Consider the following 15,857-nt stretch of genomic DNA (forward strand, 5'->3'; position numbering starts at 1 on the left):
TTTCAGAAACTACCCACATGCCTGCCCAGCCCATCGAGCACCTCCAACCACATCTGTGGATCCCCCATTGGCCTCATCAGCTAACACAGAACCTGAATGAAGCAAGTCATCTTTGATTCCCAATAAACTGTCCAAGAAAATCAATGTGGGAAGAGGGTATGATTGCAACAGGACTCAAAATTTCAGAAAACAAAACATGTTAGACAGTAATTTAGGTGGTGTTTTGCAGTTTATTTCCTCACTAAAAAAAGGGAAAAGATTCAAAGAAACTATTTTGTGTGAGCATCAATTACAGCTTTAAAATAGAAGAGAAACAAAGGACTGTAGATGCTGGAATCTAAATGAAAAAACAACAAGATGCTGGAGGAACTCAGCAGGTCAGGCAGCATCCGTGGAGAAAAGCAGATGGTCAACATTTTGGATCAGGACCTTTCTTCAGGACTGAAGATAGGAAAAGGGGAAGCCCAATATATAGGGGGGAAAAAAAACAGAGCAGTGATAGGTGGAGAAAAGAGGGGAGGTGGGGTGGGCACAAGGTGGTGATAGGTAGATGCAGGTAAGAGATAGTGATAGGTCGATGCAGGGGAGGAAGGGAGAGCAAATCCACTGTGGGACGGGTCAAAGGTATGGAGGCAGGCGCATGGGGGGGAGAGGAGGAGAAGAAAAGGAGAGAGAGTAAAAAAATGGCAAGGAGAAAAAGGAGAGACAGGCTAGGAAAGGGAAAAAAATGTGGGGGAGGAGGGGTGTTGGTTTACTTAATGTGGGAGAATTCCATGTTCATCCCGTTAGGCTGCAAGGTCCCAAGACAGAAAATGAGGTGTTGTCCCTCCAGTTTGTGTCTGGATTTCTCCCAGCAGTGGAGGAGGCTGAGGACTGACATATCTGTGATGGAGTTGAAGGGGGAGTTGAAGTGACTGGCCATGGGGAGAGGCAGATCGCGGTTACGGATGAAGAGTAGGTGTTCTACGAAATGGTCACCTGGTCTGCGTTTGATTTTGCCAATGTAGAGGAGGCCACACTTGGAGCACAAAATGCAGTAGATTAGGGGAGGTGCAGGTAAATCTCTGCCTCACCTGTAAGGACTGTTTGGGCCCCTGGATGGAGGTGGACTAGGGGCAGGTGTTACACCCGTGGCAGGGGCAGTGGAAAGTCCTCAGGGTGGGAGTGGGATGGGTGGCGAGGGAGGGGTGAACTAAGGAGTTGCAAGAGAGAGGTCCCTGCAAAAGGCAGAAGGGGGTGGGGAGGGGAAGATATGCTTGATGGTGAGGTCGCATTGGAGATGGGGGAAGTGTCAGAGAATGATGTGTTGGATACATAGGCTGGTGGAATGAAATGAGGACAAGGGGTTCCACATCCCTGTTGGGTCTGGGAGGGGTGGTGGTGAGAGCAGAGGGGAGGGAAACGGCAGAGATGCGGGTGCGGGCTCTCTCGACCACAGTAGGAGGGAAGCCACAGTTAGTAAAGAAGTTGGACGTCTCTGATGTCCTGGAGTGCAAAGCCTCATCATGGGAGCAGATGCGGTGGAGGTGGAGAAATTGAGAAAAAGGGATCGTGTCCTTGTAAGAGACAGGGTGAGAGGAGCTGTAAGCGAGGTAGCTGTGGGTGTCAATGGGTTTGTGGAAGATGTTGATGGATAATGAATTTCCTGAGATGGAGATGGAGAGATCGATAAAGGAGAGAGAGGTATCAGATATAGTCCAAGTGAATTGGAAAGCTGGGTGAAAATTAGTGGCGAAATTTATGAAACTGTTGAGTTCCGCACAGGTGCAAGAGGTGGCACCAATGCAGTCGTTGATATAGTGGAGAAAGAGTTGACGAGTGGGGCCAGTGTAGGCTTGGAACAGAGACTGTTCAATGTAGCCAATGAAAAGGCAGACATAGCTGGGGACCATGCGAGTGCCCATGGCTACACCCTTGATCTGTAGAAAGTGAGAGGAATCAAAAGAAAAGTTGTTTAGGGTGAGGGCAAGTTCAGCCAGGCAGAGGAGAGTGTTAGTGGAAGGGTACTGGTTCTGTCTCTGGTCGAGAAAGAATTAGAGGGTGGTGAGAGCATTATGATGGGGAATGGAGGTACACAGGAACTGGATGCCCATGGTGAAGATGAGGTTGTGCGTGCCAGAGAACTTAAAGTTATGGAAGAGTTGGAGAGTGTGAGAGGTGTCACGGATGTAGGTGGGAAGGGATTGGATTGAGGAGGGGGAAGAATAGTGTCAGTGGGGCAAGAGCACACGGAGACAATATGTCTGCTGGGACAGTCCTTCTTGTGGATTTTGGGGAGAAGATAGAAGCAGACAGTCCTAGGACTATCATGTTGGTAGCTGGGGGGGGGGGGGGGGTGAGGGGGGGATGGGGGTGGGGGCAATAATGTCCTGGTGGTCCTTGGTAGGGTCATGGTCCAGGAGTAGGTAGGAGGAAGTGTCTGAGAGTTGGCGTCAGGCCTCTGCAAAGTAGAAGGCAGTGCACCAGACTACCACGGCACCACCTTTGTCAGATGGTTTAATGACTACATCAGGATTGGTGTGGAGAGCAGAGCGTTCAGAAGGGGTGAGGTTAGAGTGGGTGCAGGGAGTGGAAAAATCAAGATGGCTGATGTCGCGCCGACAGTTAGCTATGAATAGGTCCAGGGAAGGTAACAAGCCTGGTGGGGGGAGGTCCAGGTGGAAGAAGAGGGCTGGAGGCGGGAGAACGGGTCATCAGAAGGGGGAGAGGACTCCTTACCAAAGAAGGCGGCAGAGTCAGAGGTGGTGGAAAAACAGCTCAGCATCGTGACGGGCTTGAAATTCATTGAGGTGGGGGTGTAGAGGTACGAAGGTGAGGCCTTTGCTGAGAAGACCACTCAGCCTCAGAGAGGGGAAAGTCAGGGAGGATGCTAAAGACCCGGCAGGGGTTAGAGTTGGGGCCAGAGGAGGAAGGGTGAGGGTGAGGGTGGGGGTGGGAGTAGGGTAGGGTGGGGGGGGGGTAGAGGTGCTGGGTTGGTGAGAGGAAAGGGGAGAGATGGGTTGGGGGTGGTACAGGGGCAAAGAGTGGGATAAATGATAGGAGATGGATGGAGGGGAGGGAACAAGAGGGGGAGCAGGAGCAGAGGTCAGGGTAGGGGAGGAATAAGGGGGGTTGGGAGTGGTCTGGAGGAGGTGCAAAGATTCAAATAGAACTCAATGTTTCTTCAATAAAGAAATCCTAGAGGAAAATGATGTCATACAAAATTATATTAAACATGTGTCTAATAGTTTTTAAGGACCTCGTGATGTCTTTAACATTTCATCCTCCCATCCCTTTGCATCAAGTATAACGTTGACTGACAGTTTATATTTCAATAGCTAATTTAAGATGCAAAAATGTGTGGCGTTTTCCCAAAACTACAGGGCAGAAAGTTGCATATTTTTCCAACCCTTCCCCCCCCTTAGCGCAAACTCCTCTCAAAGAAAAAGTACTTGACGGCTCAGGAGAAGCTGCTGCATTTCTACATCTGTCTCATTAACATTTAAATCGCGTCGGGGAGCTTACCCACTGCGTACAATGAGAGAACCTTCCAAACAATGGCAGCGCTATCAATCTCCCAGCTGTCAGAGCAGGGCGGACCGGGCGCCAGGCCCCGTCACCGTGGCAACGGCCAGCGGCTCGGCCTTGCGACGGGGGCAGAGAACCTCCCGCCCACCTCCAGCAACAACTTCACCACACCCGGGGATCTGGCCGAGGGACTTCGCCGACAGCAAAGTAAGGGGCATAGAATACGTGCACTCAATGCAATATTTCACTTCAGAATATGTACTTAAAAAAAAACAAAACTACTTCTGAAATGTGGCGAGTATGTTATTCCTGCTGTAAAAACCGTCTCACTGTAAGTAAACAACGCAGGATATTGAACAGCAAAAAACACTGCAGGGAAGTTTCGATGCGGTTTAATTTAATACTGGCGGGGCAGGTTCTTTTAAAATACAAACTCGTGTTGTGGGGGAAACTGAATAAATTCCAACAGTTTTTTGGCCGGGATCCGCGGTTACATTACAAGGTCCAGACTTCTCGGCCCACATTCCTTCTCCTGGCCCATCTTCCATTGTTAAAGAACACAAAATAAGTGAACAACAAAAAAAAGTGTTCTCAGAGGTTCCTTCCCCGAATTCGCCTCACCTTCCCTGTCGCAATGTCGCTGCGAAGTTGGTGGAATGTGCAGTCCTGGACAGAGAATGTCTCCAGTGGGACTCGGCACCAGAACAGCGTGTGTTCACTGGCCTCTCTACTCACACCATTCTTGCTAACCAGGCATCATTTCTCACATCAACACTCAATACATTTTTTCCTATTAAAATCTGATTTTACGTCCTCAATTTTTTTACGTTTGCTATTCGTTGACGCGTTTTTTCTGTTTTTCATGCAAAGGCGAACTCAATTTTTAAAGTTATTTTAATGCAGTTGCGGGTATCTGTTCCTGCATTTTAATTAGCAATGTTTACACGGAAGCTCAGGAACCTTCATCTACACTGGCTCATTCATTTTACGCCAAACACAAGGGGGTTGCGTTGGAAGAGTTCGCCGAAAGCTCTCGGAACACGCTGATACTGCATGCGAAACGTTCCACGGGAACTGGGGGCAATGAAAGAAGCTCGAGTCGCCATCTTCCGCTGCTTTCAGAAATATCTGCCCTTTCCTCTCTTGATTATTATTGGCAGCAGCCTTTTACAATGTGCTTAGAAGTTTTTTTACTTGACATCTGCGAGACTCATTCCACCTTTGCACTTTGCATTAAAGCAGAAGCATGCAGAATGGCAAGAGATTATTTACACTCACCCAGTCAAAGACTGACAGCAGCGTTGAGCGATTCCTAAACTTTCAGCCTGTTTTCTTACAACTATGTTGAATTCCAGCTCTACTCCGCTCACGTGATCTCAACCCTGTAAGACTGAGAGATGCAAACTGGGTTTTCCCACAGGCGCTGAAAGCAAGCTACGCTCTTTAATGACCTTTTTTTATCATATTAACACGAACGTGCACGTTGAATAGAATACCATAACTTTAAAAGTATTCATTTATTTTCTCCCATTTGTTTTCATTGCTCCATGTTGTTTTACCCCAGGATGTTTAAGGATCATGTTGTAGCATCAGTTATTAATCTTCTTAAATGATTTCTTATTTATAATTAATGACTCGTCGAGTCTAAATGGTGAAGTTACAGGTGATCAAATTTGAATCCTATTTCTCACATCTGGACTGTTATGAAACATAATAACAGTTCGGCATTTTGATCAGGACAACTAATCATTAAAGTATTTCCTCTGCAGCTACTGCTTTTACCCTGAATAAATGTGACTTGTCATTCCTAACATTTTGATTTCTTAACTTCTCTCTCCATATTTCCTTCAAGGCAGTGCACACAAGAGCATAAGAAAATAAGAGCCGGAGTAGGCCACTCGGCCCTTCAAACCTGTCTCACCGTTCACTATGAGCATGACTGATAATCTTCAAGTTACTTTACACGTTAATGTTTGAATTTGATGGGAAAGTAACTTTTAACTATTATTTTAAAAGACTTTATTGACATAAATAAGCTCTTGTTTTGTTTAGGAGGAGCATGCTATTCATATGAAAATATAAATAATTTTTACAAAACTTTGCAAATTAACAATACAGGGGTAGATGAAGATTTTAGTATAACTATAATATAAAAGAAAAAAAATTAAAAACATAGTTGAAGTAAAAGGGATGCCATAAAATAAAAGGATTCAGAGTACAGGAAACCTCCAATAATCCATACCTGACTTCAGAAATACCACCTGTTTGGCAACTAGCTCACCAGGTGATGTTTGCCATGCTCCTTTCCAAATCAACGGGGCCCCAGTTACCCCATCCCATTTAACTCATTGGGCCACGTTTCCCACACTCCCCTTCAACTCACCAGAGCCCTGGTTCACATGCTCGCTTTAAACTGACCAAGGGACCCTGTTTCCCATACTCCATTTAAATTTATCAGATTCACTGAAAAATTTATTCTAATACTGTGTAACATCTAAAAAAAGTGAATTAAAAATGTGTTGGAATACTAACAGGAATAACATCCAATGGTTTGGAAAATCCCTTTCCGGTACCATCATATTCCTGATCATGCCAGGTTATCGGAGGTAGCTTAATGGGGATGTTATAATTCACCTAGAATTTAAAATGTTTGATCATCAAAGAGCTAAGATTAAAACATAAAGAAGTAAAGCTTACACTTATTATATGGTTGCAAGCTGGAATGCACTGCCTGAGGAGATGGTGGAGGCTTATACTCTCACAATATTTAAGAAGCATCTGGACAAGCACTTGAATTACCAAGACAAAGAAGGTCATGGACCTAATGTGGGTAAATAATGGACGGTGTGGACATGGTGGGCCAAAGGGCGTGTTTCATCACTTTATGATTGTATTGACTCTATATGCCTTTGAAGGCGTTCTGAAGTTCCAAAAATGATTTGCAGCCATTTGAGTCCTATTGACGACTGGTTAGTGTTGTAGTGATGAAAGTTCAGCAGCCAATTTGCAAACGGCAAGATCCCATAAAGAGCAGTGTGATAATGACCAAACAGATGGTTTTACTAATGTTGGCTGAATACACAGAAAAAAATTTTGAAGAAAAACATGGGTGCTGTGTGTATCCTGGTTTAGCCACGATTTTCTTCAAAAATGCATCGTTGGACCTTTATATCCATCTGAGAGTGTGAACAGGGCGTCAGCTTAATTTCCCAGCTAGGAGATAAACCTCCAACTGTGCAGGATTCCCTCTACTGAATTGCAAAGGCAGCCTGGATTTTATACTTGCCTTTGAGTGGGATGTAGTGCTGAGCTTTTTAGCACTGTGCCAAAGCTGACATGAAATATAAAAAATGCAGTAAATTTTAAGATGGCATTAGATGGCAAGGCTTTTCTCCCAATAATGTTCGCAACCAGTCAATAATAAAGGACTCCAGCTGGCCTTTGAGGGATTTGCTGTTGCAGATTATTCACAAAAGTAGAGATTTTGTTGATGTTATTTTATTTACTTTTCAGTTATAAGGATAATACCTCAGAGCCAGTATTATTAGGTAGATATGTAGCTATAATGCGATTAATATTGATAAGATAAGCAACAGATAATTTTTTTCACTGATAATTTACAAGACAGGAGGAGGCCATTTGGCTTATCCTGTCTGTGCCAACTGAAACAGAACTGCAGCCTAATCCCACATTTCCACAGTGGATTTGTGGCCTTGCCAATCACAAGAACACACAAGAAAGTTGGTAAGGGTAGGCCACTCGGCCCCTTAAGCCTGCCTCATCATTGAATATGATCATGGCTGATGTATGCTGGCTTCATTTCCTCTTCTATGCCAGTTCCCCATAACCCTCAGTTCCTCGATCTTTCAAATATTTATCCAATTCCACCTTAAAAGTACCTAATGATCTGGTCTCCACACCCTCATGGGGAGAGAATTCCAGAGATTCATTACCATGAGAGAAGAAATTTCTACACACCTCAGTTTTAAATGACTGCCCCCTTATTTTGTAGCTACGTCCCCTTGTCCATGGCTCTCCCACTAGTGGCAACAGGATCCAATGTCATTTATTGCTAAATCCACTGTCAAGAAAATGGGAGTCAAGTGTGATTAAATAATTAGTTCTTCAAAACTGAAGGGTGGTGATTTGGTCCCACTTTTTAAGAAAGGGAAGATCTGTCCTGAAGAAGGGTCCTGACCTGAAACGTTGACCGCCTGTTTTTTATCCATGGATGCTGTCTGGCCTGCAGAGTTCCTCCAGCGTCATAATGTTTTTCATCTAGATTCCAGCATCTGCAGTCCTTTGTTTCTCTAATGGAGAATATAGAGTTTGATTTTGGCATGAGTAATAAAGAAGGGATTGGAAAATGTTATGCAGGATGTAATACCTAACTTGCATGACTGGGTAATTATTTGGAATATCTTCAGGAAGTGAAGTTCTGCTTTATTAATTTTATTGAGTTGTTATTAACAGAACATTGGTTCAGGCATTAGGTCTTAGGCATTAAGATTAAAGAACAAATATTAGGTTGGATAAGTATCTAGTCGAAACCACTTCAGTGCAAATTTTATAACCTGCAAAAATTTTATTTAGTACCTGAATGAACCTTGATGAAATATGAAATGACCTACTTGTTTCAGAGTACCCAAACATTTTCTGACTTTATTGGTGTGCCTAGGCCAGTTGGTCAACACTTTCATTTCAGTGGACTTGACAATGGTCGAATCATTGAAGGTCACAGAAGGATGGTTAAATTATTTGTTGTTAGAACTGGTCATTAGTTGGCAGTAACATGTTGAAAATGTTACCTACAACTTACCAGCACGGGCTTTGATGATTTCCAGTTTGTGGTCTGAGGTTCCCACCTGCTTCAAAAGGGCAGCAATCATCCCAGGGTGGGCTGCCTCTGACTATTGACTGGTAGCACTCACATCTACTGTAATGAAGTGCTTTGAGAGGTTGATTGTGGCTAGAATTAACTCCACCCTGAGCAAGGACCTGAACCCACTGCAATTTGCCAACCACTGCAACAGGTCTACAGTGGACACAATCTCACTGGCTCTTCACTCTGCTTTGGAGCACCTAGACAACAGCAATACATACATTAGGCTGCTGTTTATTGATTACAGCTCGGCATTCAACACCATCATTCCTTCAGTATTAATCACCAAGCTTCTAAACCTGGGCTTCTGCAACTGGATCTTTGCCTTTCTCATTGGAAGACCACAGTCAGTACAGATCAGTGATAACATCTCCTCCTCGCTGACAATCAACACAGGCGCACCTCAAGGATGCGTGCTTAGCCCTCTGCTCTACTCTCTCTACATTCATGACTGTTTGGCTAAGCACAGTTCAAATGCCATCTATAAATTTGCAGATGATGACGAGGAGGCGTACAGGAGAGAGAGATCAGCTGGTTGAGTGATATCACAACAACAACCTTGCACTCAATGCCAGCAAGACCAAGGAATTAATTGTGGACTTCAGGAAGGGGAAGTCAGGAGAACATGCACCAGTCCTCATTGAGGGGTCAGCAATGGAAAGGATGAGCAGCTTCAAGTTCCTGGGTGTCAACATCTCGGATGATCTGTCCTGGGCCCAACACATTGATGCAATCATGAAGAAGGCACGCCAGTGGCTCTACTTTGTTAGGAGTTTGAGGAGATTTGGTATGTCACCAAAGACTTGCAAATTTCTATAGATGTATGGTGGAGAACATTCTGACTCGTATCACAGCCTGGTATGGAAGCTCCAATGTACAGGATAGTAAGAGGCTGCAAAGAGTTGTAGATTCAGCCAGCTCCATCATAGGCACAACCCTCCCACCATCAGGGACATCTTCAGGAGGTGGTGCCTCAAGAAGGTGGCATCCATCACTAAGGACCCTCACCATCTGGGATCTGCCCTCTTCTCGTTACTACCATCGGGGAGGAGGTACAGGAGCTTGAAGACCCACACTCAATGATTCAGAAACAGCTTCTTCCCCTCCACCATCAGATTACTGAATGGTCCATGAACCCATAAACTCTACGTCATTATTCCTTTTTTTTGCACTATTTATTTATTTTGTAGTTTATCATAATTTTATGTCTTTGCACTGTACTGCTGCCACAAAACAACAAATTTGACATCATAAGACAGCGATAATAAATCTAATTCTGATTCTGAGTCACCATGGTTTGATTCATTACCAAAATATTTGTGAATGAACATTGTGGAATCATCAACAAAGAGGCCCAGTAATAACTTCATGCCAGAGAAAAATTCATTGATAAACCAGCTACTGGTAGTTGAACCAAGGATACTTCCTTGTGAAACCTCTTGTAATGAGGTTCTTAGACTGGAAAGTTTGGGTGCTCACCGACTATGATCCTTTGCCTCTGCTACAATTCCAACAGGTATTACCCACCTATTGGCTTAGGGGGCTCTTTGTTGACATATTCTATTCTGGTCCTTGATTATTGAATGGAGGCTCCAGGGAACTTGGTCCATTATCCTATTTTGGCATAAGGATGAATCATTTCATTTAACCCTTGGAGCAAATAAAGTTTTTCCTTTCTTAAATATCTAGTGAAAGCTGAGCCTCAACTTTGTGGCTTCTTTCCCTTAAAAATTAGATCCTAAAGATAGTTTTCTAGTGTTATCAACTTTGCTTAGACTTTGTTATTTTTCTACTTTGATTCCAAATATGTGTTTTGCTTTGTCTAAATTTACACAGACAAATTTTTGCAGTACCAGAAGTGCTTCAATAGGCACCTCATGTAAATATAGTTGAAATACCCTGGAATATTTTATTCATTAAGCATTGACTGAGATGGGGAGATCTGTTCCAGTATTTTGCATTTCTCATACTTGGTAAATAGCAAAGCTACATTATTATGGCTAATAATTGGCAGTACTGACTTTAACAATGCCTTTTCATGCTTGATAATCTAATTTGCCTGGGTGACAGGAAGTTTTTGATTTACTGGAAATGTTTGGACTACAACACATAGAGCAGATCCACATCTTCGAATTTGGCTGTTTCTTTTTTCCACTTTTTGATCCATATGTTGTCCCAAAGGTGATTAATATTTTGGCAATAATTTTCATGATTAGTTGAGCTCTATTTCATAATCTACAATAGTATGAGATCCTTATGAAATAGAGATCAACTAATCATTACTTGAGGCAAATTACAGCACAATTCTATCTTAAAGGAAGGAAATTGAAAGGCTCACTTTGAGGAAACAAAACTTAATGGTATGTCAGCCTTTAATGCAGGAAGATTTGAGTACAAAAGTAAGGAAGTCAAACTACATTTACTTAGGGCCTTAGTAACACTATACCTGGAGTATTATGTACAGTTCTGGATTTCTTTCCTAAGGAAGGATATTCTCGCTGTAGAGGGAGTGCAATAGAGATTCATCAAACTGGTTCTTGGGTTGTTAGGTCTTTCACATGAGGAGCGATTGAGTAGGCCAGGCTACTCAATACTATAAATTCTCTGGAGTTTAGAAGAATGAGAGGTTACCTCATTGGAATATGCAAAATTCCTAGAGGGTTCAACAGGGTGGACACGAGGAGGATGTTTCCCCGGCAGATGAGACTAGGGTTAGGTGTCACAGTCCGTAGGCTATTTAGGTCTGAGCGGAGGGGATATGCCTTCATTTAAAGGGTAGGAATCTTTGGAATTCTTTATTTTAGAGTGCTGGGGAGAAGCTGATTAAATTCAAAACAAAGATTGATAGATTTCTGGACATTAAAGGAGTCAAGGGATATGGGGATAAGATAGGAAAATGGTGTGTAGGTAGAAGGTCAGCCATGATTTTATTGAATGGCAGAGAAGGCTTGAGGGAGTGAATGGCCTAGTCCTCCTTCCACTGCTCTTATCTGTTGAAGTCCTTCTTGTACTGTTCTTTTCTGCTAAAACCTTGAGAATTGGTTCATGCACAGCCCTCAATTTATGGACAATGCCATCCTTATTCTAAAAGGTAAGCCTCTGTGCGGCGGTAGTCTTGTAATGGGGGTGGCAATGGGTTAGCTGGCTGTCAAACCTGTCATTAATCCTGAATGCTTCTTGTCTCTGGTATTCAGAAACAATCAATGACTATTAAGAACCACTCAATCAATTAAATCATTTGAAAATTATATGTGTAGAAAAATAAACAAAATGCATTAAAAAGAATTAAAATATTTAACTAAGCCTAATACTTTGCCCCTCATAAATGTTTCTCTCCATTCAAGTGAATGAAATCACTATTTAAAGTTTATCAGGCAGATTTCCCGGATAAGTACTGGGGAATTACTAGAATTTCACGAGAAAACCAGTTGAGATGGTAAGAAGCTCACAAAGAGAAGTGGCAGGTTTTGGATTTGTGTTTTCCTGTGCACATACATAGGAATCCTTGTGACACATGCACAGGGAAATGTCCTAGGTTTAATGGGGAACTGTTATTGTTTCCACACACAATCAGGCCCATCTATCATTTGGCCTATCTTGCATGTGCCAAACCTTGTAAAGGACTAGCTGCTCTTTCCTCATAGTTCTCAGTTTTTTCTTTTTCTATCATGTATCTAATTCCCTTTTTAAAATTATTATTAAATCTGCTTCCACCAGACTATCAGGGAGCATAAGAGGTTAATTACAACTTAGGTAAAAACAATCATTATCTTCCCTTTGCAGTTATACAGTATACGTTCATTCCCCAACTGTCTGATTCCCTGAATTCTCTGACCTCAACTCCCTATTTGAAACCCTGACATCTACCCATCACTCCTACCCCAAAAGGCACACATCTCCAGCCAGCATTTCAAGCATTTTCTGTTTTATTTCTCATGTTTAGATTCCTGTGTTCACAACCTGGCAGAGAGGAGATTATTTATCATTCTACCATTAGCAGCCATACCTTCCAGCTGCTAAGACTTTAAGTGCTAGAATTTGGTTCCTAACCTTCTCTACCTCTCTTTCTTTCTTGAAGATGTTATTTAAGTTCTACTACTTGAAGCTTTTGGCTTTTAATTATTTGCCCTGGTATTGCTTAATGTTAAATTTCATATGATGTGGCTGCTGTGAGCTCCCATGTGCTAGATTGCTATGGTAAAGATACCACATAAGTTGTTATTATTTGCCAGACAACCACTTCCAGGCACTTGGGCTGGGAAATTCATAAGGCAAAGGTATAGGGTGTTTTACACTTACAAAGACAGGTTAACCAGTTGCTTATTCTCTTCAGTCATAGCCCATTTGAACTTTAACTGCTCTGCATCTCAACATTTTTTGATTAACAAAATGCATGGATGCACTTTGCTTTAAAAGCAATTTTTAAATATGTTTCTGTCTTAAAATACTCATAAGATAATAAAAATATGATCCCAAACTCTGGCAGGCGATTAAAGAGGCAAAATTATTTATGAAAGCAGATGAAAAATTACAACACTCTGCAACAAAATGTCAAAACATATAATCATTTAATAATCACACAAGATAGAAAGTTGGCGATTCTGTAGATCACTGCCTAATATGTTCTGGCATGGTAGATAATGAAATATGGTTTTGCACTTATGATAACTGGCAAATCAAGTTACTGTCTTGGCGAGGCTGTCAGGTGGAGGCACTGGGCTAATGATAGGTACTTCCTCAAAATTATAAGAGAAGCAACATCCCAAACCATTCTTTTTTAATGCCAAGGTACCTACTGTTAGAAATTTGTCAGGTTGCATGTTTATGTGTACTTTGTGATTGAATTTTATTGGCTGAATACTTCCAGGTCCACAGCACTCTGGCTTCTAACAGCAGGAAACGCACATTTGGACACCATTTCTGGAAAATGCAATGTGATTCACATTCAGCACTGGTGACGAATGCAGAAGCAGGTCTCCACATGAGGTTTATTTCAGCAATACTTGGAACCACCTCCAGCTATGTGCTCTCAGATTAAAAAACTTAGCCCTAGCAGTGGGTTTATCTTGCATCACTGCATTGTGACCTTGATACCTTATTCAGGCCCTTAGCATCTGATTGTGGCCTTTTCCCCCAATGTCATGGTGTGCCTTCCTCCCCACCTTAATCCTCTGAGTTATGGATCAGCCAAACACCCCTCCCCTGATGCCAGATCAATGTTCAAAGTCTTCCCCCAGGTCTCTTTCCACCACAACTCACCCTGTGACTCATGATCTGATACACAATCTGTGACCTCTCCAAGCTCCTTCTCTCACTTCGTCTGCTGGGCTTGTCCTATTGCACACAATGCCAAGGGTCTCTTGCAATATAGAACTGATGCAGAGGGCTCTCACACGAAACGTGTGTTGGCTTATTGTGCATTGCCTAATTAAAGAGATCTTCCAACAATGGAGGAATTTATCAGCTGGCAATGCCAGAAGGTACTGTTTGCCTGTCCTGGTAGAAGACCAGAAATGGCATCAACAGATGTTGAGAGGAATAAACATTTAACTCACAAAGTGAAAACTAAAGGAAAATGATTCTCATAAAATGAAGAATGCATTTTTGATTACTAAAGTTAAATCTTTCTGTTATTTTTGTGTTATATTTATGTAAGTGTTTGTAGGAAGAAGTGGGTCTTTTGTGTGCGCACATACACACTCACATGCACAGACGCAGTTGGTCACATGATGATGTGCTGACTTTTGGGGCTTATGAACATCTTAAAGCCATTCACCAGCAGATGTGTGAATTTGAAACCATTTGTTTTTAGTCATGCTACTGTTCTTTGTCAGAAGATACAAGGACACAGAAAATTGGTAGAAAATGCCAAAATCATGGAATATTAGTATCATTACAGCACATTCAACACAGAGGAAACCTGTTAGCTTCATTCCTCACTCTTTCCCTACAGCCCTATACATTTTAACTTCAAGTACTTAGTTACTTCCTTTTGAAAGCCACTAATGTAGCTGCTTCCACTACACTTTCAGTCAGTGAATTCCAGATCATAATTACTCACTGCTTGGAAAATTTTTTCCTAATGTCAGCTTTGGTTCTTTTGCCAACCCCTCAAGTCAACATCCTCTGACTCTCAACCCTCCTGCCAATGGAAAAGATTCTTCTTATTCACTTTGTTTTGAATCTTGTTGATTTTGAATACCATCGAATCATTTCTCAACCTTCTCTCTTGTGGAAAACAATTCTGGTTTCTAGCTATTTACTGGCATTCCCAGAATCATTCCGGTAAATCTTTTCTGTACCTTTAATAAAGCCTTCATGTACTTGTTTTAAATGAGATGAATAGCACTGATATAATACTCACTTGCGCCAAATGGATGTTTTATAGAGGTTCTATTTGGGATCCTTACTTTTGTACTTTATCAGTCTGTTTACGAACCCCAGGATTTTGTATACCTATTCAAACTTCCTCAGCTGATTATCCCATCTTCTAAACTTTGTGCACGTCTTTCTGTTCTAGTACCCACTTTAGAATCATATCCTTCATGTAATATCGCCTCTCCTCACTTTTCCAACCAAAATGTATCACTCCACAATTTAATTTGCCATGTATCTGCTCTTTCCAATGCCTTTCTCCACATTAAATTTAATTTGCCATATATCTGGTGTACGTTTCTGTAATACTATGCATCCATCTTTTAACATGTGTTTACTTTTCCACTGTATACCTATCTCCTGCCTGAGAAGCAGTTCTGCATTTTGTTCCTTAGTCATTTCTTATGCGTACTGCCACTAGCCTGTCCCTGTCCTCTTGGAGCCCATTACTGTCTTCCTCACAGTTTAACACATGTTTACTTTTCCACTGTATATCTATCTCCTGCCTGAGAAACAGTTCTGTAATTTGTCCCTTAGTCATTTCTTATGCATGCTGCCACTGCCCCTTTCGTTTTATTTTGTAATTTCTAGTAATTTTTATGTCTTTGCACTGTATTTCTGCCTCAAAACAACAAATTTCAAGTCATATAAGTCAGTGATAATAAAACTGATTCTGATTCAATTTTGTTGTCAAGCCTATTTTGTAGAAACTTAATGTGAATACCTTCTAAAAGTCAATTGAACATAAACTGGATTGCTCTCAAAATTGTCAGGAAATTTAGTTAAGCATAACTTGGCATTAACATAAGCAAGACACTGAAAATTAAAAATAAAAATGAAAAATGTTGGAAATACTGAGCAAGTCAGACATTAGCCTTAAACATTATCTTTTTTACTTTTGCTGCCTTACCTGCTGTGTATTTTCAGAATTTTCTGTTTTTATTGCCAGTAGTATACCCATTTTGCCTTCTCCCTATTAATCCACTATTGCCTGCAATTATTAATTTTGACCCAAATTATTGTTTCTAGCAGCTTCTCCACCAGTGAGGTTAAACTGTTTGGCCTGTGGTTTCTGAGTTTATCCCTACATATA

The 15,857-nt window shown here is 41.8% G+C and overlaps 1 long non-coding RNA gene across 2 annotated transcripts in view; it reads left to right on the plus strand.

Moving 5' to 3' along the window:
- The first annotated feature begins 3,644 nt into the window (after window positions 1–3,644).
- LOC127576954 (uncharacterized) overlaps window positions 3,645–15,857 on the plus strand; it is an 84,949-nt gene continuing 72,736 nt past the window's right edge. For both annotated transcript variants that reach the window (XR_007957299.1, XR_007957298.1), the window contains exon 1: window positions 3,645–3,714. This is a non-coding gene — a long non-coding RNA (uncharacterized LOC127576954). The remainder of the gene's footprint in view (window positions 3,715–15,857) is intronic.

This window comes from Pristis pectinata, chromosome 12 (assembly GCF_009764475.1).
Source record: "Pristis pectinata isolate sPriPec2 chromosome 12, sPriPec2.1.pri, whole genome shotgun sequence".
NCBI classification, from domain to species: domain Eukaryota; kingdom Metazoa; phylum Chordata; class Chondrichthyes; order Rhinopristiformes; family Pristidae; genus Pristis; species Pristis pectinata.